We start from the raw sequence: 23,870 nt of genomic DNA on the forward strand, positions 1-23,870 counted from the left end.
AGGTCTTCTTATTAACCACCTCAAAGACAGTGCTTTGTTTGTAAAAAAAAAAAAGGAAGTGCCAAGGCCCTTCTCAGGGGCCACTGCACCTTCCACCTCCCATTGCCCCTCCCAGCGCTGCCAGTGACCGTACCATCACACCTACTAACCATCATACTCCTACAAGTATGACAGTTCAGACTATTCCAAGTCACTCGAAGCTACAGGGATGGCGTGAGTGCCAGATATTGTTCATATTTAATGTCTATTCATGTTATTTATGTTATTTTAATACATATTTAATGTTTTTAAATACTGCATTATTGTGCTCCTCTCAAATTAGACAAACAGTGCCACCAGGTGGTGAATTGTTATAAGTGCCAGTGTTGAGAATTAAGTGCCGGTGCCAAGCACCGGAAACCGCTGGCTCAAATTAAGCATTGCTCAAAATCGAGGCTGTGCACTGAAAATCGCTTGCAGTAGCACTAAGGTACTTTGGCCATACAGCAATCTACAATTGTTTGGACTCGAGGACTGTGATCTTCACTTGAATAAGCAGTGAGTGCAGCCATCTTACACTTTTCTAGTCTAGCAGCCTTTTCCAATGCCCACACTGAGGTACCAATTGTGTAGTAGTGTGTTTACATTATGACAAATATTAACTGTTAACACTATCTTCAGTAGGCTCGTCTACTGCTGGGTGTGCAGACAAATATCGGTGAAAACATTGTGTCAAGAATATCGAGGACAAAATGATTGCGAGGGTATGTTTCTATTGGTAAGCAAAGTTTTACTATATATAATCCCACATGTATGTATCTTGATAATATATATCTGCAAGATACATAGATGTGGAGTTAAGAATATTAAATCTATACTTACCTATTTGCACTTACCTTCTCGATATTTTGGTCTTCGATATTTTTGACAAAATATTGAGTCCACACAATATTTGTGTTTCTAATATTCTGTCAGTGAACCCTACAGCCACCACTCAAGCTGTCATTTTCAGCCTGCAGTAGTGTAGATTGCAGGATTGCTAAATCTAACAGAGCCCACTAACACTAATATATCATGCATGAAGTTAGCAGAACACAGAGTGTACTTAAGGTGTAGCAGGAGCCAACTACTGCTGCTCTGTCATGTAAACACTGAGTCCACCTTCTGGCCATCAGTCCCTCTCACCATCTGCCCTGTATTTGTTAGGTTTGCCTAACCAGCAAAGAACTAGAGGGCAGTCATTGGTGGGTGGAAAAGACTCACCCACAGGCCTACCATGAGTGCCTCCTACCAAGCAGAGATAGCCCTTGTTGGAGCACAATGTGGATATACTGCACCTGCTAGCTAGGAAACTAAATGGTCTGTATAACTCCAGGGGGGCTCGGGCTGGCGGGATCTGGACCTGGTGTATGTTAGAAAACCTGGAATGAACTAAGGTACGGCAGCCCAACACGGGTCAGCACATAATTACAGCTGAGACTCAGGAGGCCATCTCACTCAAGTCTGCATGGAACCAGTGTCCAAACATGGCTTTTGTATGACCGCCTATTACATTTTGTCTGTGTTGAAGTCTTGATTTGTAGGTTAGGAGCTAAGGGCTGTAGACAAAGTCAATGGTGACAGAGTGTCAGGCCCGGTTCCTCTGAAGCAATGCTTTGAAGATGCCCTCCTTCTGGCAGCACAGAGACAGAGTTTTATATTTCACCAGAGTATCGATGTGGCAAAACAGGGGAAAGGGAAGTTAGGGTGGGTACTGCAGCGAAGGAGACCTGAAAGACATTACAGGAATACAACATGTCGTGTTATTTAAGCATTGGACCGTTATTGGTACAAACATGCCGATGAGATAGACTTTCAATACTTGTTTTCATACGTGCAGCGAGGAGTTTGTGGCACAGAGGTACGAGGTTGCTCACCCTGGACACACCACTGGCAGTCCAACTTAGGCCCTGCATGCCACCTTTACTGTATGAGGTGATCACTCGTTATGGTGCTGATATGCAAGCCAGGATTGGAGTTGGTTCGTTATTGCAGCAGGAGCTCTGTGGGTAAGCTGTAGGCCCCTGCAAACCTCTGTACATGTGAAAGGTGTGAGGTGCTACTGACGGTGCAATAGGACTTTTTTGCCTCATCCACTTTTCATTGCTCAGATACCTGAAGCATAGCACCCCTCCCGGGGATTGAAGAGGCCTGATGCAGGAAAGAGCAGAAGGGAAGGGAAGAACGGAGAAATGCATGTATAGGTTAAGAGGTACTTGGATACTAGATGAGGTAGCTCAGGGTGAACTATTTCAGGTTTGTTGCTTCAACTTGGAGGTGTCATCACTCAACTTGGAGGTGTCATCACTCGTGGCCCCCTATTCATTCGGCAGCTTCCCATTTAGGGCTCTGTCCTACTCTACATGTCCAAGTTCCAAAGTACAAACACTAAAGGAACAAGCCTCAATCAATACATATTTTTCCTCACCTACCTCAATGTCAGTCAAAGACTGCTTAGCAAAGCAAGATTAAGATACACTGTGCCTGTTGATTGTGTTCAAACCAAGTGTAATCCTCTTTGAACTAAGATGCATCAAATTTCTCTCTCTGATGTTTGTAGATCTTGGTTATAGGGTCTATTGCTGAGCAACATGAAACAAGAAAAGGCCTCCTGGAGATCTAGAAAAATGCACAATGGAAATTGAGTTTGACTTTGAAATGAAACAGCATCATAAGCCCAGCATCTCCAGGGGTACAAGTGACACCTTTTACCGGTAAGAAATATTTCTACTACCTATCCATGCTCTGGCAGCCAGAAGATCCCTTCTGGGTGCATTATGAGGTGAGGGTGGAAGTGTGCTCCTAATCACAAACTGTAAAACAAGCACTCACAAACCGAAAGGTCTCCCGTGTGCCTGTTCACTAATGTTTGTGTGCACGTGCGCACGTGTGTGTTTGCACCTGAATGTTTTCACCTGTGTGTACACGTATGTGTCTGTGTGGATGTGTAATTGTGGATTTATGAATAGGTGAATGCAAAAATCAGTCAATGAATGGATGAGTGTAAGGATCAAGCGCATGGAAAATATGTAATTGCATGCATAGACAGCGGGATTAGTGGGTGCCAAAAGTCATTCTTTATCCACCCATTTATTCATTCTTCCATTCATTCACTTTCCCATTAACAATACCACACGCACAATCTCATCAATCAATGAGGAGAAATCATTAATTGTAGGCAAGACATACTGACTTTGCCAATGACTGTTTTAGAAACACCATAAATAGGCTTTGAATTTTTTAAGAGTAATACAATATCTGAGTTTCTGATCACTTACTTCCTCCTAAGTAAGCCTGGATTGCTCACCCTTGCTGACACTGAAGAGGCAATCGTACAGGGGAAGAAACATGGGTATCCATAATTTGCATCAAAGGATCTAGGGTGTCATTGGCAAATGGTAGTTCCCTACCGGGTACTACTACCTGTTAGTCATTGGCTGCACTGAGAGATACAGATAATACCTCACCCCTCCCCTTTGGGCAGCAGTGCCAAACCAAGAGAACCTCGTGGGGTTGAGCATATCAGTAACAACTCAAGCATAAAATTGATTAAACGCTAACCGATCAATTGCAATGTACTGGTACTATCAAAAAGGCATCGCCTTAACGATTTCTCTCATTTTAGTTTGCCAAGAACAGTAATATTTATTAGTAAAGAAATATTAGCATCTGGACTTTTCCCGTGATAAGATATGGCAGCTCTCCTGATGTTCTAAATTTCTATCCATGTTATCCTTTGCAGGTGTGCCTCATTGTTTCAAAAAAGGTGGCAATTATACATCGTAGAAACCGTTTAAGAGTGTATAAATGTGCGCTATAATAATAGTTTTTTGATAGTTGAAATACAGTGTTTGTAAATTGTTGTATTTAATGCGTCGTGTTATAAATATAACTATGCTATGCGATAAGAAATCCTAGAAAATACTAACATTTGCTAGTGGTAACTGATTCATTCAATAACGAGGTGAACTCTAAAACACTGCACGTGGTAGAGATGATGCTTTGTGTCCAAAAGACAAATAAATAAATAAAGTATGTGGTTCCAATGCGTGACTCGCTGCTCAGAATTCTGGGGTTCCCTGAAAGTCCCGATAACGGCTCATTTAAAATTTTCTCACATTCGAGGCACCATGAAGCTGCTTACCTCTGCTCAGAAGCCCACCTCTTTCACCCCAGGAATCCGGATTACAAGAAAGCCTGGTCACCTTCTACCTATATAGATATTTTTGAGGAGGGAGACTTCCACACCAACCAGATGCTTCTTCCAGTCATGAGGGTGTGACAAGGTTGGCTTTGTGGGGACTGAAAGGCTCATTCACACACCAGAGGAATCCTCCCATAACCTGGTCTGGAAACCGTAGGTCCGGCAAGAGGTCTCCAGCTCCTGCTGATTTGAAAATTCTGACTGGCCCCAATCGGGGTGTGCGGTAGGCCAGGGCACAGACCTTGGACCATGGGCTCCAGGTATTGCCATATTGACATTAAGCTACACGATAGGAAATTCTAGAAAATACTGACATTTATCATTGACAGCTGAAATATTAAAGTGAAAGTGAAATACATAAAAACATTTCTAATGGTGAGTCAATCAACGCTGAAGTGACCTACAAAATACTGCCTGTGTAAGGGGTGTGTACAATTTGTCACACAAATGCTCCCTGTGATGCCCTGTACACAAAAGAAAAATAAATGAATGAAACACATGGTTCTCGTGTGTAACTTAAGAATTCTAATGTTCCGTCAAAGTCTTCATGATGACTAATTCGAGATTTTCATACATCCAAGGCATCATGAGGTCGGATGCCTCTAGTCAGAAGCCTATGTATGTCATTCTATGTACCCATCTTACAAGAAAGTCTAGGCACCTTCACCACATGTAATTACTGCTGAGGAAAGAGTAGGGCTCACACAACAACTAGATGTTTTTCCAGTCAAAAAGGTGGAACGAGGTTGGCTCCACGGGGACTACCATTCACTGACCAGAGGCATTCTTCCATAGATTGGTTAGGGAACTCTAGGTCCGGGGAGGGTTGTCCAAATCCTGCAGAGCTGAAAACTCTGATAGGTCCTAAACAGAGGTGCAGCAGGTCCAGGGCACAGACTTTGGACCATGAGCATCACATACTGCCTTTTAGTGCCTCAAACTACCCAAAATACACCTTTTTACACCAGGGAGGCTTCCCTCCACAGAGAAGGGTTGAAATCTCGACTGGATCCCTTAAGTGAGCTCTGAGAGGCCCAGGGTGTGAGCCAATGAACTGGATCCCGTTTGCCAGACCATGTTTTCCTACTTCACAGAAGTAGAAGTCTCTGATTTGGTCCCCAGTAAGTGCTCCAGAAGGGCCAACGGTGTGGTGGTAGGCCTGCTCTCAATTTGCTGGACACTGATTTTATGAATGGAATGCCAAGGACAGGGTTCTGAATGCCTCTGTCCAAGATGGTGTCCCTGCTTTGGTGGGGTGGAAAGCTCTGACCAGACCTGGATCACAGCTCCAGCAAGCCTGGGGATGGTGTCTCTGGGCCTGGTCTTTATTTGTCAGCCTATGATGTTGCAGAGTGCTCGTGAAAGGGTTATACAGCTCCTTGGATGGTTGCCCTGCTTTGGTAGGCTGAAAAGCTCTTACCAGACCCGGACTGATGAGCCTTAATAAAGAAGAAACCAGTCTTGGGTTGCTTGTGTTCTGGGTCAGGGAGAACCTGACCTAGCAGTTTGTGCTGGATTGTTCTCAATGCATCAGGGTCAAGACTTATTTCCATATTGCTGGGTCCCAAATGAGGTACAAAATAAAATGGAGTGGGATGTTGCCCAAAGTACTTACTAATGATCCAAATTAATTCAAGCACTCTAGCTATCACATTTCTGAATACGCAGCGTGACCGGTATGCCCAGAAGTGGGTCCCGTGCACACTGTGCCACTGGAACCAAGCTAGTCCTGATAAGCCCTTATAACGGCAAAACTGGTCTGGGGTTGCTTGTGTTCTAGTTCAAAAAAGAACTTGGCATGGCAGTTGGGCTGGGCTGTTCCTATTGGAGCACAGTCAAGCCTGATTTGCTTATTGCTGTGTCCAAACTGATGTGACATGGTTAACAAAATTACGATGATCCAGGATACAAGAAATTAACTTTGGCTGAGATTAATTCAAGCATTCCATCCATCACTTTTTTCTATACTTCAGACACCTGTCTAAGCCCCAGCAAGCACAGGTGTGCAAACCCCATGGACTGAGCTTCCTTCATTTTCCCATGGTGTGACAAAGTGCCCAGAGTGCAGTTCCAGAGGAACTGGGTGTGTTGTAATGGGGGAAGCTCTGACTGGTCATGCCTCAGTAGGCCCAGAGGTGCAGGCCCCTGGGCCTGGACATCAGATGCCTGCCATGGTGCCACGAAATGCCCAAAAATGGGGTTCTGCAGGGCCAGGGAGGGCTCCCTGCTTCGGCCCAGGTGGAAGGCTATCATGGACTCTATAAGAATTCAAGCAGACCTGTGACTTTGTGTCCCTGGGCCTGGCCTTTATTCGCCAGCCTGGGGTGTCACACACTGCACAGAATTGGTTTTGCTGCTCAAGGGAGGACACTCCTGCTTGAATGGGGTGAAAAGCTCTGAGCCTGCTCTAGTCAGAACTCTGACAGGCTCCATTGATAGCAGGGGCCCAAGCCAATGCGTGGGTTTCAGCAGCTGCCCTGCAGTGCCATTTTTTGCCCACTGGTCCCCCCAAATTCTTATTCTGGTCATCTGGTTGTGAACACCATAGGAATGCATGGTACAACTAGACGGCAGAGCTGCCCTGCAACACATACATATTTGCTTGAACTTTCCACTACATCTCCCAGAGTGAATGGATTACAAGAAAGGCTTCTGGCCTTGCTCTGGATTAATAGAGAAAAGGTATAAATGACCTGCTTCCATCCAGATCACCATCAATGGGTCAATCTACCTTGTATGTGAAGTTTCCAGACTTGCCTGAGGGGCACTTCAGTGAGACTGCCTTCCCCAAGAACAGACAGACTGGCAAAGCAGACATCCTAGTAGGGCAGCCTGAACTGGGATCGTATAACTGGCACTGTAGTCAGTGTGGGTATACTCGGTACACTTAGAGATGATATGTCTGCCCAACCTTGGCTTTTGTTTCAAGTGAAAAACTTTGACCCTATTTGGGACCATCTAATTTGATATTATGCCTTTCAGAAAGGCCCTCACCACCCAGGAGAGTGAATGAAAAGAAGCCTGGCAGCCATCTCCCTAGTGGTCTGAACAGAGTGGATGGGGTCGGTGGTGCTAGCTCTGCATTCCGCGTGGCAAACTAGGCTCCATATGTCATGTGGTTGCCTTTCTTGACCCAGCACCACATTTCCACAACAACTCATATTAACCATTCCATTGGATTTTCCAACCACCCATGTTGATGGTGAGGCAAAAACTCCAGTCTCATTCAGGCTGGGCCATGGTTTGCTGCTGACTCCTGTGATTGTGGAGTATGTTGAGCATTGGCCTGGGAGGAAGCAAATGACATAAAAGCCCCTCTTGAGACAGAACCCACATTCACCTTTCATAATATTCAGGAACCTAATCACAGTGCCTTCTCTGGCTGTGTCACAAAACAGTCTTGCTGCATGGGCCCTCCATGCCTGATCTTTTTCTATCTGTGTTTTCAGTTACCAAGGAGTGGCCAAGTCTGGGAAGAGAGAAGTCTTGTTGGGAAGGAGGTGGGACCATGAGCTTCTCTTGAGGGAAACTCTCTGCTGCTTAAAGCACTTGAGCATGAAACCCTAGCAATTGTGTGCATTTGTTACATTGAGAGGAAGTAGTGTGGTTGTGCAGCCACTTAGACTTCACACATAAACCCAGTGCTTTTCAAAAGAGTCACTTCAAAGTTGGGGGAAACCAAGCTTTTCCCCACTGGCACATCCTCTTGGCATGGGGGCCCAGCCAGCATGGCTCAAAGCTGCCACCATGGCAGGTGACTCTCAACATGAAGGATCGTTCAGGAACCATTCATGTCGGATGGCCGGTGTGCAGGTACACTGTCCCTCTCTTGGTGCAAGAGACCTAGTTGCTGGGTCATCTGTGGCGGAACTGGACTCGTATTGTCTTGCCCTGGTGTGCACACCTGCCCGAGTGGGCCGGTGGCAGAGCTGCCTGTCTGCTGCTGTGGGAGCCTATTGCCTTCCTGGTGCCACAGGGTGGGGCTCCCAGTCTGAGCACCTGGAAACTTTTTTAAACTGTTGAGCTTGATTCCAAAAGGGCACATCTGATAGGGTGCTTGTTGTCTGGAGGTGTGTGTGGCATTCAGGCAGATCTGTCTTCCTCCTGCCTCTGCAGATGGATGAACATTGCAAAGGTTGTCTGTTGGAATGTAGATCACTCTTGGGTTCTCCCATAGCATGGCAGGGGCTGTAGCAGGGGACTTGCTCCCTTTGTCCCTCATTGTCCTCTTTGAGGTGTGGTCCTGGCACAGAGGTATGAAGCTGGCATGCCTGACCACCCTCTCATGGGAAGGGCAGGCAGCTGTCCCAGGGGCTGAAACCCTGGCTTCTTGTCAGATGTGGGTGTGTGGCATGTCTCATGAATGACTGTGCACACCACCTTGATCATCACATCTGTGACTTAGGTGCTGCGGTGCTAGCCTGGCGGTACACTACTGAGGTGCCTGGCCTCCATCTCATGGGAAGGGATGATGTCCATTTCGTTCCTGAGGTGAAACCCTGAGGTGTCTGACTATGTGCTGTATGGTTGTGTGTGGCATCATATAGCTGACTGTTGCAGTGCCTTGTGTGCCCCCACTCTGACTGGGGCTGAAGGCCACCATATCCCTCTGTGGTATAATCCAGCATGGAGGTATGCCACTAGTGTGCCTGGCTTCCTCTGATGAGAAAAGCATATGCTTGTCCCATTTTGTGGGTGAAACCGTGAGAGCCCTTGGGTCCATGTTGCATACAGCAGTCCATGGTCTCCCACAACTGCCTACGTACACTGCCTTAGGTGTCATTTGTGTGACTGAGGCTGAGAACCTACCCACCCCAAATGGAGTGTGGGATCTGACTCTTACCCTACAGGGCTTCAGTCTCCAACCTGCCAAAGAGCATGCGTAGGGATGGAGCCCCTGTTAGGGGGCCCCTGTGCACTTAGCGGTTTGTCTGGCTCACTTAGACTTTGAAATCTGACTACAAAGAGGACCACATGTTAAGCATTTAAACAGCACAAAAACAATTGAACAAGAAATCAACACAGCACTCCAGTAACCCGACACCAATTCATAAAAAATGGGTTGTATTTTTATAAGAATTTAGACACTAGAATGAAGAAGATCTACAGGAGTGTTCCAGAGATATTGATTTTACAAGAAATAATAAATCAGTGCAATTTCACTCAACCACGGACAAGGCTTGGCAAAGTCAATCAATTGGACACAATTTGTTTTCAAAGAAAACTTAGGTAAGTGTAAATGCGGACAGTTAGCAGTACTTGGGGCAACCAACACCAGCAGGGAGCTAGTCAGGGGAACCAACAAGATCCTCAAGAACAATTATGTTTACAGGCGAAGCAGTCCTTTAACAGTTCCAGACACTTTGTCCGCATTGCACTGGATTTTTATGGAGTGGTCCTGGTGCTAGGGATAAAGGATGCTTAAGATGCTCCTAGGATGCTGTGAATGCGATGCAGTCGAAGGAGATCTTCCTGCAGGGAGTTCTCGGTCCTCAAAGATGGTGAGGGGGTACTGGTTGCAGATTCAGTGTCCCATAAAGACCTCCCCGGTTTGGCTGAAGTCCAGGACTACCAGTCTCCCGTTGTCTCAGTCACAGGCCAATCCTTCCTGAGTAGATAACTCTCCTTCTGAAGGTCCAAGCAACTCTCATACAGCACTCCTGTTCTTAGCGAGCTAGGGTGCAACTATGCATTGGGCCTTGGTTCTAGGTACTCCACAGTGGCGGTAGTAGTGGCTTGAAGTCTTTGGAGTACCAATTTGCCTAAGCAGTCTTCTTCACGTGTTGTGTCCCTGTGCTGCAAACAGCAGGCCAGTCAGCTGGCTCTTGGAGTTCTCCAGGCTTGGCTTGGCTGGGCCCTGAAGACAGCTTTTCCCTCAGCAGGACACAACAGGCACAGACCCTCTCTTATCTAGCCATCAGGTGCAGCAAGTGCAGTCCTCATCGGTACAACCTCTCTTTGCTGGTTCAGCCCATCATACTGTGCAGTTCTTGTATTATTATGTAGCAGAACTGTGATTCTACCACCACTTACTGGTTGTAAAGACAAATGTGTTGTCTCTAATGATCAAGTCAAATTGCATCATGTGGAGGGGTGGGTGGAGCTCACAAAGGTCTACTCTGCAGAGTTCCAAGGAGTTGGCTAAAAGCTCTGTGGAATTCTGTGGAGTTCCACATGTGGCAGTGCTACCTGCCCTACCACCATGGACTGAATGCTCCCGATCTTGAAAGCGCTAAGCAGGGTTGGGAGGTAGTGAAAGCTGCTGTTTCACACCTCTTGTGCTGACACAGCCCACCGGCCTGGAGCCTGCTGCTCTCACAACTGCACACTTATCTTCACCAACTGCCCTTCTCCAAATACTTGCACGGAGGGGCAAGCATACCCCTTGTCTTGCACCAGCTTTCCACTCACTTTGTCTCCACTTACAGACAGCCTCAGACCGCCCTTTCTTTAGAGCCCAGCACTAGCAGCAGCAAATCAGCTCACCTCCAGCAGCCTGGTATTTTTCACAAAGTGCTGAGCCTTGCTTGACACTGGGCTCTAAGGCACTCTCTCAGGCCACACACATCTCTATCTGGTGGGGCTGCCAGACTGCCACTCAGTAGCTGATGCTCCCCTGGTCTCTAACACACCCTGCTGGCCTCAGCGCCTTACCCCATAACACCACTTCCTTTTCCCAGGGGGTCTGGGGATACAGGATCTTTTCAAGTGGAGGTCTGAATGCAAGTTTTCTTTTTTCAAAGCATAGATCCTCCTCATATGCAGATACAGTCCATGCTCTGTGCAAGCCCTGTGTGCACCTAACAGAGAATGTGAAACAAGGGTCTTACCTGGGTCTAGGATTCTAGGGTCCCCGTTGCTAGCGGCCCGGCTCTCTCCCTCCCTCTGTCCCCTGCTCCCTGGCTGCTGACGATACCTAAAGGAGGTAGGCCTAGATCTGGATCTGGCGCAGGTTCAGCCACTCAGTGGCAATTTGCAACAGTTCCACGCTGAGTTTTTTCAGGCCGAGTGTGCACTGCAGCCCAGTTACGTGCCATGCAGCACAAGCGCAGACTGTCTGCGCTTGCGCTGTGCACCCTATAACTGGGCTGCAGTGCACTATAGTGAGCTCCCCTCCACTGCCAGGGCTAGCAAATTTTTTGGCAGAACTCAGGACGGAGTGACTAAAACTCTGTTAACTCTGTCAGGGGAGCAGAGCTCACTGCCCACCGCTAATCATGTGACCGATCCTACACAGCAGACCAAGAGGATTCCTGGGTAGTTCCCTATCTCTTCTCACTACCATACAGGAAATGCCCCTTCAAACACTAAACAAAGCTGAAATTGTTTCCCCTAGGATGGGGAGGACAGAGAATGAACTTTTGTTGATTTCAATTACCACTTCAAGTACCAGAAATGTACCAGATGCACATCTACAATTCCCTACTACTTCTCAAAACAACTGAGCTGTTTATGATGAACCACCATTAGAGATGTTTACTAGTTTCCTTTCATCTGCAGTGGCTCCTGTCTTCACACAGACTGCTTCTGGATACTTTGTCAACATGCATGACTTCTCTTCAGACTCAACCACTTCGCTTCATAGAATACGTAACCTTTTTCTTTGGCTTAAAAACACTTATTGGATCTGTCCAGGCTCCTACTTGTGGATTATATGTACACTGCTTGCGAACTTTTTGTGGATTGGATTTGTGGTTGTCTTCTTCTTGCTTATAAATGGGCATTCTCGTCCCGAACGCTCTGCTGTCGAACTGGCAGACGAGATACTGAAGCCTCATTTGTCTTCCCAAAAAGTACGAAGAGACTTGTCCCTAGTGAACATTTCTGCTGTTCCAGTTCCTGTTGGGATTGTTTGGGATAAGCTTCTTGTGAAATAATTGGTCTTAAAGAGATTATTCAAATGTCATATGTTTTTAAAATTTGTATGGATGATATCATTACACCCAGCGTTGTGCTTCATGATTGGGATGTGAAGACAGTTTCTTCAATGCTGCCTGAGCTTGAATATTATTCTGTATTTTAAAGTGATGATTTGCACATGAACTTCAGAAATTATATTGAAATGTTTTGCTATCACCGCTATGAGCATCATTATCAACACTGAGCTAGTACCCCATGTACAATTTTTAATTACAAACAATGGGAACACTGTCCGACTCCACCAGTAGGGAGTTCTAAAACACATTTTGACAAATTTACATACGTTTCTGGGCATGATGCTACTGACCCTGTATCAAATGACCAGCTGAAAAAGCGAGAAAAAATATGCTGACCACTATTAAATTAATTTATTCCAAGTCATTCATTTACCAACTCGCCATCAAGGGCTATGAATATTGGAAAGAATCAGTTGGTTTGAAATAAGTTTGGGGAACAAAAGATTTTCAAAGTCAGGTCAGGGATGCCTTATTTAAAGCATATCTGATTCCATTACATATTGTAAGGAAATGCCTCCTTGGCATGGTTACCCCCTGACTTTTTGCCTTTGCTGATGCTATGTTTTGAATTGAAAGTGTGCTGAGGCCTGCTAACCAGGCCCCAGCACCAGTGTTCTTTCCCTAACCTGTACTTTTGTATCCACAATTGGCACACCCTGGCATCCAGGTAAGTCCCTTGTAACTGGTACCCCTGGTACCAAGGGCCCTGATGCCAGGGAAGGTTTCTAAGGGCTGCAGCATATGTTATGCCACCCTGGGGACCCCTCACTCAGCACTGACACACTGCTTGCCAGCTTGTGTGTGCTGGTGAGGACAAAACGAGTAAGTCGACATGGCACTCCCCTCAGGGTGCCATGCCAACCTCACACTGCCTATGTAGTATAGATAAGTCACCCCTCTAGCAGGCCTTACAGCCCTAAGGCAGGGTGCACTATACCATAGGTGAGGGCACCAGTGCATGAGCACTGTGCCCCTACAGTGTCTAAGCTAAACCTTAGACATTGTAAGTGCAGGGTAGCCATAAGAGTATATGGTCTGGGAGTCTGTCAAACACGAACTCCACAGCACCATAATGGCTACACTGAAAACTGGGAAGTTTGGTATCAAACTTCTCAGCACAATAAATGCACACTGATGCCAGTGTACATTTTATTGTAAAATACACCCCAGAGGGCACCTTAGAGGTGCCCCCTGAAACTTTAACCAACTACCTGTGTAGGCTGACTGGTTCTAGCAGCCTGCCACACTCGAGACATGTTGCTGGCCCCATGGGGAGAGTGCCTTTGTCACACTGAGACCAGCAACAAAGCCTGCACTGGGTGGAGATGCTAACACCTCCCCTAGGCAGGAGCTGTAACACCTGGCGGTGAGCCTCAAAGGCTCACCCCCTTTGTTCCAGCACCGCAGGGCACTCCAGCTAGTGGAGTTGCCCAACCCCTCCGGCCACGGCCCCACTTTTGGCGGCAAGGCCGGAGGAAATAATGAGAATAACAAGGAGGAGTCACTGGCCAGTCAGGACAGCCCCTAAGGTGTCCTGAGCTGAAGTGACTCTAACTTTTAGAAATCCTCCATCTTGCAGATGGGATAGGATTGTGACCCCCTCCCCTTGGGAGGAGGCACAAAGAGGGTGTACCCACCCTCAGGGCTAGTAGCCATTGGCTACTAACCCCCCAGACCTAAACACGCCCTTAAATTTAGTATTTAAGGGCTTCCCTGAACCTAAGAATTTAGATTCCTGCAACTTACAGAAGAAGAGGACTGCTGAGCTGAAAAACCCCTGCAGAAGAAGAGAGAAGACACCAACTGCATTGGCCCCAGTCCTACCGGCCTGTCTCCTGCCTTCCAAAGAAACCTGCTCCAGCGACGCTTTCCCCAGGACCAGCGACCTCTGAATCCTGAGGACTGCCCTGCTTCCAAGAGACCAAGAAACTCCCGAGAACAGCTGCCCTGTTCAACAAAGACTGCAACTTTGTATCCAGAGGAGCAGATTTAAAGACGCCTGCAGAGGGAATCCCGAGGCTCCCCCTGACCGCGACTGCCTGACTCTGAAATCCCGACGCCTGGAAAAGACCCTGCACCCGCAGCCCCCAGGATCTGAAGGATCGGAACTCCAGTGCAGGAGTGACCCCCAGGAGGCCCTCTCCCTTGCCCAGGTGGTGGCTACCCCGAGGAGCCCCCCCCTTGCCTGCCTGCACCATTGAAAAGACCCCTTGGTCTCTCATTGAAAACCATTGGAAACCCGACGCGTGTTTGCACACTGCACCCGGCCGCCCCCGCGCTGCTGAGGGTGTACTTTTTGTGCTGACTTGTGTCCCCCCCGGTGCCCTACAAAACCCCCCTGGTCTGCCCTCCGAAGACGCGGGTACTTACCGGCTGGCAGACTGGAACCGGGGCACCCCCTTCTCTCCATTGAAGCCTATGTGTTTTGGGCACCTCTTTGACCTCTGCACCTGACCGGCCCTGAGCTGCTGGTGTGGTGACTTTGGGGTTGCTCTGAACCCCCAACGGTGGGCTACCTTGGACCCCAATTTGAACCCCGTAGGTGGTTTACTTATCTGCAAGAACTAACATTACTTTACCTCCCCCAGGAGCTGTGAAAATTGCACTGTGTCCACTTTTAAAACAGCTAAATGTGTTTTATGTAAAAAGTATATATGCTATTGTAATTATTCAAAGTTCCTAGAGTACTTACCTGCAATACCTTTCAAATGAGATATTACATGTAGAATTTGAACCCGTGGTTCTTAAAATAAACTAAGAAAATATATTTTTCTATAACAAAAACCTATTGGCTTGGAATTGTCTCTGAGTGTGTGTTCCTCATTTATTGCCTGTGTGTATGTACAACAAATGCTTAACACTACTCCTTTGATAAGCCTACTGCTCGACCATACTACCACAAAATAGAGCATTAGTATTATCTCTTTTTGACACTATCTTATCTCTAAGGGAAACCCTTGGACTCTGTGCATGTTATTCCTTACTTTGAAATAGCACATACAGAGCCAACTTCCTACATTGGTGGCAGCGGTGGGATACTTTGGACCCCAATTTGAACCCCGTAGGTGGTTTACTTACCTGCGAGAACTAACATTACTTTACCTCCCCCAGGAACTGTGAAAATTGCACTAAGTGTCCACTTTTAAAACAGCTAAATGTGTTTTATGTTAAAAGTATATATGCTATTGTAATTATTCAAAGTTCCTAGAGTACGTACCTGCAATACCTTTCAAATGAGATATTACATGTAGAATTTTAACCTGTGGTTCTTAAAATAAACTAAGAAAATATATTTTTCTATAACAAAAACCTATTGGCTTGGAATTGTCTCTGAGTGTGTGTTCCTCATTTATTGCCTGTGTGTATGTACAGCAAATGCTTAACACTACTCCTTTGATAAGCCTACTGCTCGACCACACTACCACAAAATAGAGCATTAGTATTATCTCTTTTTGCCACTATCTTACCTCTAAGGGGAACCCTTGGACTCTGTGCATACTATTCCTTACTTTTAAATAGTGCATACAGAGCCAACTTCCTACATTGGTGGATCAGCGGTGGGGTACAAGACTTTGCATTTGCTAGACTACTCAGCCAATACCTGATCACACGACAAATTCCAAAAATTGACATTAGAAATTGATTTTTGCAATTTGAACTATTTTTCTAAATTCTTAAAAGTCTTGCTAGGGCCTTGTGTTAGTCCCTGTTAGCATTTCTTTTAGTGTTTAAAAGTTTGTGAAAGGTTGAATTAGAACCTAGAACTAGTTTTAGATTCTTAAAAAGTATTCCAACTTTTAGAAGCATAATGTCTAGTACAGATATGAATGTGGTGGAACTTGACACCACCCCTTACCTCCATCTTAAGATGAGGGAGCTAAGGTCACTCTGTAAATGAAAGAAAATAACAATGGGCCCCAGACCTTCCAAACTACAGCTCCAGGAGCTTTTGGCAGAGTTTGAAAGAGCCAACCCCTCTGAGGATGGCAACACAGAGGATGAAGATAGTGACTTGGAGGAAAATTCCCACCTACCAGTCCTATTTAGGGAGAACAGGGCCTCTCAAGCCCTGTCTCCAAACATAATAGTCAGAGATGCTGTTCCCCTCACAGGAGGGACCAACCTCTCTGAAATCACTGAGGATAATCCCAGTGAAGAGGACATCCAGTTAGCCAGGATGGCCAAAAGATTGGCTTTGGAAAAGCAGATCCTAGCCATAGAAAGGGAAAGTCAAGAGATGGGCCTAGGACCCATCAATGGTGGCAGCAACATAACTAGGGTCAGAGATTCTCCTGACATGTTAAAAATCCCTAAAAGGATTGTGACTAAATATGAAGATGGTGATGACATCACCAAATGGTTCACAGCTTTTGAGAGGGCTTGTGTAACCAGAAAAGTGAACAAATCTCACTGGTCTGCTCTCCTTTGGGAAATGTTCACTGGAAAGTGTAGGGATAGACTCCTCACACTCTCTGGAAAAGATGCAGAATCTTATGACCTCATGAAGGGTACCCTGATTGAGGGCTTTGGATTCTCCACTGAGGAGTATAGGATTAGATTCAGGGGGGCTCAAAAATCCTCGAGCCAGACCTGGGTTGATTTTGTAGACTACTCAGTAAAAACACTAGATGGTTGGATTCAAGGCAGTGGTGTAAATGATTATGATGGGCTGTACAATTTATTTGTGAAAGAACATCTGTTAAATAATTGTTTCAATGACAAACTGCATCAGCATCTGGTAGACCTAGGACCAATTTCTCCCCAAGAATTGGGAAAGAAGGCGGACCATTGAGTCAAGACTAGGGTGTCCAAGACTTCCACAGGGGGTGACCAAAAGAAAGGGGTCACAAAGCCTCCCCAGGGGAAGGGTGGTGAGACAGCCAAAAACAAAAGTAGTAAAGAGTCTTCTACAGGCCCCCAAAAACCTGCACAGGAGGGTGGGCCCAGAGCCTCTTCACAAACCAATTTTGGGTACAAGGGTAAAAACTTTGATCCCAAAAAGGCCTGGTGTCGTAGCTGTAATCAGCCTGGACACCAAACTGGAGACAAGGCCTGTCCCAAGAAAACAACCACTTCTAACTCCACTCCAGCTAACACTGGAATGGCTAGTCTCCAAGTGGGATCAACAGTGTGCACAGAGCAAATCAGGTGTCACACTGAAGCTACATTAGTCTCTGAGGGTGGGGTGGATTTAGCCACACTGGCTGCCTGGCCTCCTAACATGCAAAAATAAAGGCAGCAGCTCTTAATTAATGGGACAAGTGTAGAAGGCCTGAGGGATACAGGTGCCAGTGTCACTATGGTGACAGAGAAACTGGTTTCCCCTGGTCAATACCTGGCTGGACAAACTTATCCAGTCACCAGTGCTGACAATCAAACTAAAGTACATCCCATGGCAATTGTAACTTTAGAGTGGGGAGGGGTCAATGGTCTGAAACAGGTGGTGGTCTCCTCGAATATCCCAGTAGACTGTTTGCTTGGAAATTACCTGGAGTCCTCAGCATGGGCTGAGGTAGAACTGAAAACCCATGCAGCCATGCTGGGTATCCCTGAACTGGTGTGTGTCAAGACAAGGGCACAGGGCAAGGCACAGGGTGAACAAGTAGAGCTGGAGTCTGGAAAAAGGGCCCAGCCTACCAAGAGAAAAGGAAAGCCAGCTGGGAAACCAGCTGCAACACAACACCAAAAAGAGAACCTCTCTTCTCAGGAAGAAGTTCTGCCCTCTGAGGGAACTGAGCCTATGGAGCTGGAACCTTATCAGGTTGAGCTCTTGGGCCCAGGGGGACCCTCAAGGGAGCAGTTGTGTAAGGGGCAAGAAACCTGTCCCTCTCTTGAAGGCCTTAGGCAGCAAGCTGCTGAAGAGTCCAATGGCAAGAAAACTGGAACACATAGAGGGTCATTCTGACCCTGGCGGCCGGTGGCCGCCAGGGCCACCGACCACGGGAGCACCGCCAACAGGCTGGCGGTGCTCCAACGAGCATTCTGACCGCGGCGGTTCAGCCGCGGTCAGAAGCGGAAAGTCAGCGGTCTCCCGCTGACTTTCCGCTGCTCGTGTGAATCCTCCATGGCTGCGGAGCGCGCTCCGCAGCCATGAGGATTCTGACCCCCCCTACCGCCATCCTGTTCATGGCGGGAAAGCCGCCATGAACAGGATGGCGGTAGGGGGGGTCGCGGGGCCCCTGGGGGCCCCTGCCGTGCCCATGCCAATGGCATGGGCACGGCAGGGGCCCCCGTAAGAGGGCCCGCAAAGTATTTCAGTGTCTGCCTTGCAGACACTGAAATACGCGACGGGTGCCACTGCACCCGTCGCACCTTCCCACTCCGCTGGCTCGATTACGAGCCGGCATCCTCGTGGGAAGGTCGTTTTCCCCTGGGCTGGCGGACGGTTTTTCAGCAACCGCCCGCCAGCCCAGGGGAAAACTTGTAATACCCGCTGCGGTCTTTTGACCGCGGCGCGGTATTTTGGAGGGCGGCATCCTGGCGGGCGGCCTCCGCCGCCCGCCAGGGTCATAATGAGGCCCATAGGGTCTATTGGGAAGATGGACTCCTGTACACTGAGGCAAGAGATCCCAAACCTGGTGCCACTAGGAGAGTGGTAGTGCCTCAGGAGTTCAGAGAGTTTATTCTGACCTTAGCCCATGATATTCCCCTTGCTGGGCATTTGGGACAAACCAAGACGTGGGAGAGGTTAGTCAACCACTTCTACTGGCCCAACATGTCCCAGAATGTTAAGGAGTTTTGTGTCTCCTGTACCACCTGTCAAGCCATTGGTAAGACAGGTGGACATCCAAAGGCCCCCCTAATTCCACTTCCAGTGGTGGGGGTCCCCTTTGAACGAGTGGGTGTGGACATAGTGGGTCCACTTGAACCTCCCACAGCCTCAGGAAATATGTACATCCTAGTAGTAGTGGATCATGCTACTAGGTATCCTGAAGCTATTCCCCTTAGGTCGACTACTGCCCCTGCAGTAGCCATGGCCCTCATTGGTATCTTTACCAGAGTGGGCTTCCCTAAGGAGGTGGTGTCTGACAGAGGTACCAACTTCATGTCAGCATACCTGAAACACATGTGGAATGAGTGTGGAGTGACTTATAAATTCACTACACCCTATCATCCACAAACTACTGGCCTTGTTGAGAGATTCAACAAGACATTAAAGGGCATGATCATGGGGCTCCCAGAAAAACTCAAAAGGAGATGGGATGTCCTCTTGCCATGCCTGCTTTTCGCTTACAGAGAGGTGCCTCAGAAGGGAGTGGGGTTCTCACCCTTTGAACTTCTGTTTGGCCACCCTGTAAGGGGACCATTAGCTCGTGTTAAAGAAGGCTGGGAGAGACCTCTTCATGAGCCTAAACAAGACATAGTGGACTATGTACTTGGCCTTCGCTCAAGGATGGCAGAGTACATGGAAAAGGCAAGCAAAAACCTTGAGGCCAGCCAACAGCTCCAGAAGTTTTGGTATGACCAAAAGGCTGCAATGGTTGAATTTCAACCAGGGCAGAAAGTCTGGGTTTTGGAGCCTGTGGCTCCCAGGGCACTCCAGGACAGATGGAGTGGCCCTTACCCAGTGCTAGAGAAGAAGAGTCAGGTCACCTACCTGGTGGACCTAGGCACTAGCAGGAGCCCCAAGAGGGTGATCCATGTGAACCGCCTAAAGCTCTTCCATGACAGGGCTGATGTAAATCTGTTGATGGTAACAGATGAGGACCAGGAAGCTGAGAGTGAGCCTCTCCCTGATCTCCTCTCATCAGACCCTAAAGATGGCTCAGTGGATGGAGTGATCTATTCAGACACCCTCTCTAGCCAACAGCAATCTGACTGTAGGAAGGTCCTGCAGCAGTTTGCTGAGCTCTTTTCCCTAACCCCTAGTCAGACACACCTGTGTACCCATGATGTGGACACAGGAGACAGCATGCCTGTCAAAAACAAAATATTCAGACAGTCTGACCAAGTTAAGGAAAGCATCAAGGTGGAAGTCCACAAGATGCTGGAATTGGGAGTAATTGAGCACTCTGACAGCCCCTGGGCTAGCCCAGTGGTCTTAGTCCCCAAACCTCACACCAAAGATGGAAAGAGAGAGATGAGGTTTTGTGTGGACTACAGAGGACTTAATTCTGTCACCAAGACAGATGCCCATCCCATTTCTAGAGCTGATGAACTGATTGACAAATTAGGGGCTGCCAAATTCTTAAGTACCTTTGACTTAACAGCAGGGTACTGGCAAATCAAAATGGCCCCTGGAGCAAAAGAAAAGACAGCATTCTCCACACCTGATGGGCATTATCAGTTCACTGTTATGCCCTTTGGTTTAAAGAATGCCCCTGCCACCTTCCAAAGGTTGGTGAATCAAGTCCTTGCTGGCTTGGAGTCCTTTAGTGCAGCTTATCTTGATGATATTGCTGTCTTTAGCTCCAACTGGCAGGATCACCTGGTCCACCTGAAGACGTTTTTGAAGGCTCTGCAATCAGCAGGCCTCTCTATCAAGGCATCCAAATGCCAGATAGGGCAGGGAACTGTGGTTTACTTGGGACACCTTGTAGGTGGAGGCCAAGTTCAGCCACTCCAGCCTAAGATCCAGACTATTCTGGACTGGGCAGCTCCAAAAACCCAGACTCATGTCAGGGCATTCCTTGGCTTGACTGGGTACTATAGGAGGTTTGTGAAGCGATATGGATCCATTGTGACAGCCCTCACAGAACTCACCTCCAAGAAAATGCCCAAGAAAGTAAACTGGACTGTAGAATGCCAACAGGCCTTTGACACCTTGAAACAAGCTATGTGCACAGCACCAGTTCTAAAAGCTCCAGATTACTCCAAGCAATTCATTGTGCAGACAGATGCCTCTGAACATGGGATAGGGGCAGTTTTGTCCCAAACAAATGATGATGGCCTTGACCAGCCTGTTGCTTTCATTAGCAGGAGGTTACTCCCCAGGGAGCAGCGTTGGAGTGCCATTGAGAGGGAGGCCTTTGCTGTGGTTTGGTCCCTGAAGAAGCTGAGACCATACCTGTTTGGTACTCACTTTGTAGTTCAAACTGACAACAGACCTCTCAGATGGCTGATGCAAATGAAAGGTGGAAATCCAAAACTGTTGAGGTGGTCCATCTCCCTACAGGGAATGGACTTTATAGTGGAACACAGACCTGGGACTGCCCATGCCAATGCAGATGGCCTTTCCAGGTTCTTCCACTTAGAAAATGAAGACTCTCTTGGGAAAGGTTAGTCTCATCCTCTTTCGTTTGGGGGGGGGTTGTGTAAGGAAATGCCTCCTTGGCATGGTTTCCCCCTGACATTTTGCCTTTGCTGATGCTATGTTTTGAATTGAAAGTGTGCTGAGGCCTGCTAACCAGGCCCCAGCACCAGTGTTCTTTCACTAACCTGTAATTTTGTATCCACAATTGGCACACCCTGGCATCCAGGTAAGTCCCTTGTAACTGGTACCCCTGGTACCAAGGGCCCTGATGCCAGGGAAGGTTTCTAAGGGCTGCAGCATATCTTATGCCACCCTGGGGACCCCTCACTCAGCACAGACACACTACTTGCCAGCTTGTGTGTGCTGGTGAGGACAAAACAAGTAAGTCGACATGGCACTCCCCTCAGGGTGCCATGCCAACCTCACACTGCCTATGCAGTATAGATAAGTCACCCCTCTAGCAGGCCTTACAGCCCTAAGGCAGGGTGCACTATACCATAGGTGAGGGCACCAGTGCTTAGACATTGTAAGTGCAGGGTAGCCATAAGAGTATATGGTCTGGGAGTCTGTCAAACACGAACTCCACAGCACCATAATGGCTACACTGAAAACTGGGAAGTTTGGTATCAAACTTCTCAGCACAATAAATGCACACTGATGCCAGTGTACATTTTATTGTAAAATACACCCCAGAGGGCACCTTAGAGGTGCCCCCTGAAACTTTAATCAACTACCTGTGTAGGCTGACTGGTTCTAGCAGCCTGCCACACTCGAGACATGTTGCTGGCCCCATGGGGAGAGTGCCTTTGTCACTCTGAGGCCAGTAACAAAGCCTGCACTGGGTGGAGATGCTAACACCTCCCCCAGGCAGGAGCTGTAACACCTGGCGGTGAGCCACAAAGGATCACCCCCTTTGTTCCAGCACCGCACGGCACTCCAGCTAGTGGAGTTGCCCGCACCCTCCGGCCACGGCCCCACTTTTGGCGGCAAGGCCGGAGGAAATAATGAGAATAACAAGGAGGAGTCACTGGCCAGTCAGGACAGCCCCTAAGGTGTCCTGAGCTGAAGTGACTCTAACTTTTAGAAATTCCCCCAATAGGGATAGGATTGTGACCCCCTCCCCTTGGGAGGAGGCACAAAGAGGGTGTACCCACCCTCAGGGCTAGTAGCCATTGGCTACTAACCCCCCACACCTAAACACACCCTTAAATTTAGTATTTAAGGGCTTCCCTGAACCTAAGAATTTAGATTCCTGCAACTTACAGAAGAAGAGGACTGCTGAGCTGAAAAACCCCTGCAGAAGAAGAGAGAAGACACCAACTGCTTTGGCCCCAGTCCTACCGGCCTGTCTCCTGCCTTCCAAAGAAACCTGCTCCAGCTACGCTTTCCCCAGGACCAGCGACCTCTGAATCCTCAGAGGACTGCCCTGCTTCCAAGAGACCAAGAAACTCCCGAGAACAGTGGCCCTGTTCAACAAAGACTGCAACTTTGTATCCAGAGGAGCAGATTTAAAGACCCTGCAATCCCCGCAAGAAGCGTGAGACTTGCAACACTGCACCCGGCGACCCCGACTCGACTGGTTGAGAATCAACGCTACAGGGAGGACCCTCAGGCGACTCCAAGAATGTGAGTAACCAATGTTGTCCCCCCTGAGCCCCCACAGCGACGCCTGCAGAGGGAATCCCGAGGCTCCCCCTGACCGCGACTGCCTGACTCTGAAATCCCGACGCCTGGAAAAAACCCTGCACCCGCAGCCCCCAGGACCTGAAGGATCGGAACTCCAGTGCAGGAGTGACCCCCAGGAGGCCCTCTCCCTTGTCCAGGTGGTATCTACCCCGAGGAGCCCCCCCCTTGCCTGCCTGCACCGCTGAAGAGACCCCTTGGTCTCTTATTGAAAACCATTGGAAACCCGACGCGTGTTTGCACACTGCACCCGGCCGCCCCCGCGCTGCTGAGGGTGTACTTTTTGTGCTGACTTGTGTCCCCCCCGGTGCCCTACAAAACCCCCCTGGTCTGCCCTCCGAAGACGTGGGTACTTACCTGCTGGCAGACTGGAACCGGGGCACCCCCTTCTCTCCATTGAAGCCTATGTGTTTTGGGCACCTCTTTGACCTCTGCACCTGACCGGCCCTGAGCTGCTGGTGTGGTGACTTTGGGGTTGCTCTGAACCCCCAACGGTGGGCTACCTTGGACCCCAATTTGAACCCCGTAGGTGGTTTACTTACCTGCAAGAACTAACATTACTTTACCTCCCCCAGGAACTGTGAAAAATGCAGTGTGTCCACTTTTAAAACAGCTAAATGTGTTTTATGTAAAAAGTATATATGCTATTGTAATTATTCAAAGTTCCTAGAGTACTTACCTGCAATACCTTTCAAATGAGATATTACATGTAGAATTTGAACCCGTGGTTCTTAAAATAAACTAAGAAAAGATATTTTTCTATAACAAAAACCTATTGGCTTGGAATTGTCTCTGAGTGTGTGTTCCTCATTTATTGCCTGTGTGTATGTACAAC

Source organism: Pleurodeles waltl, chromosome 6, assembly GCF_031143425.1.
Source record: "Pleurodeles waltl isolate 20211129_DDA chromosome 6, aPleWal1.hap1.20221129, whole genome shotgun sequence".
Lineage (NCBI taxonomy): Eukaryota > Metazoa > Chordata > Amphibia > Caudata > Salamandridae > Pleurodeles > Pleurodeles waltl.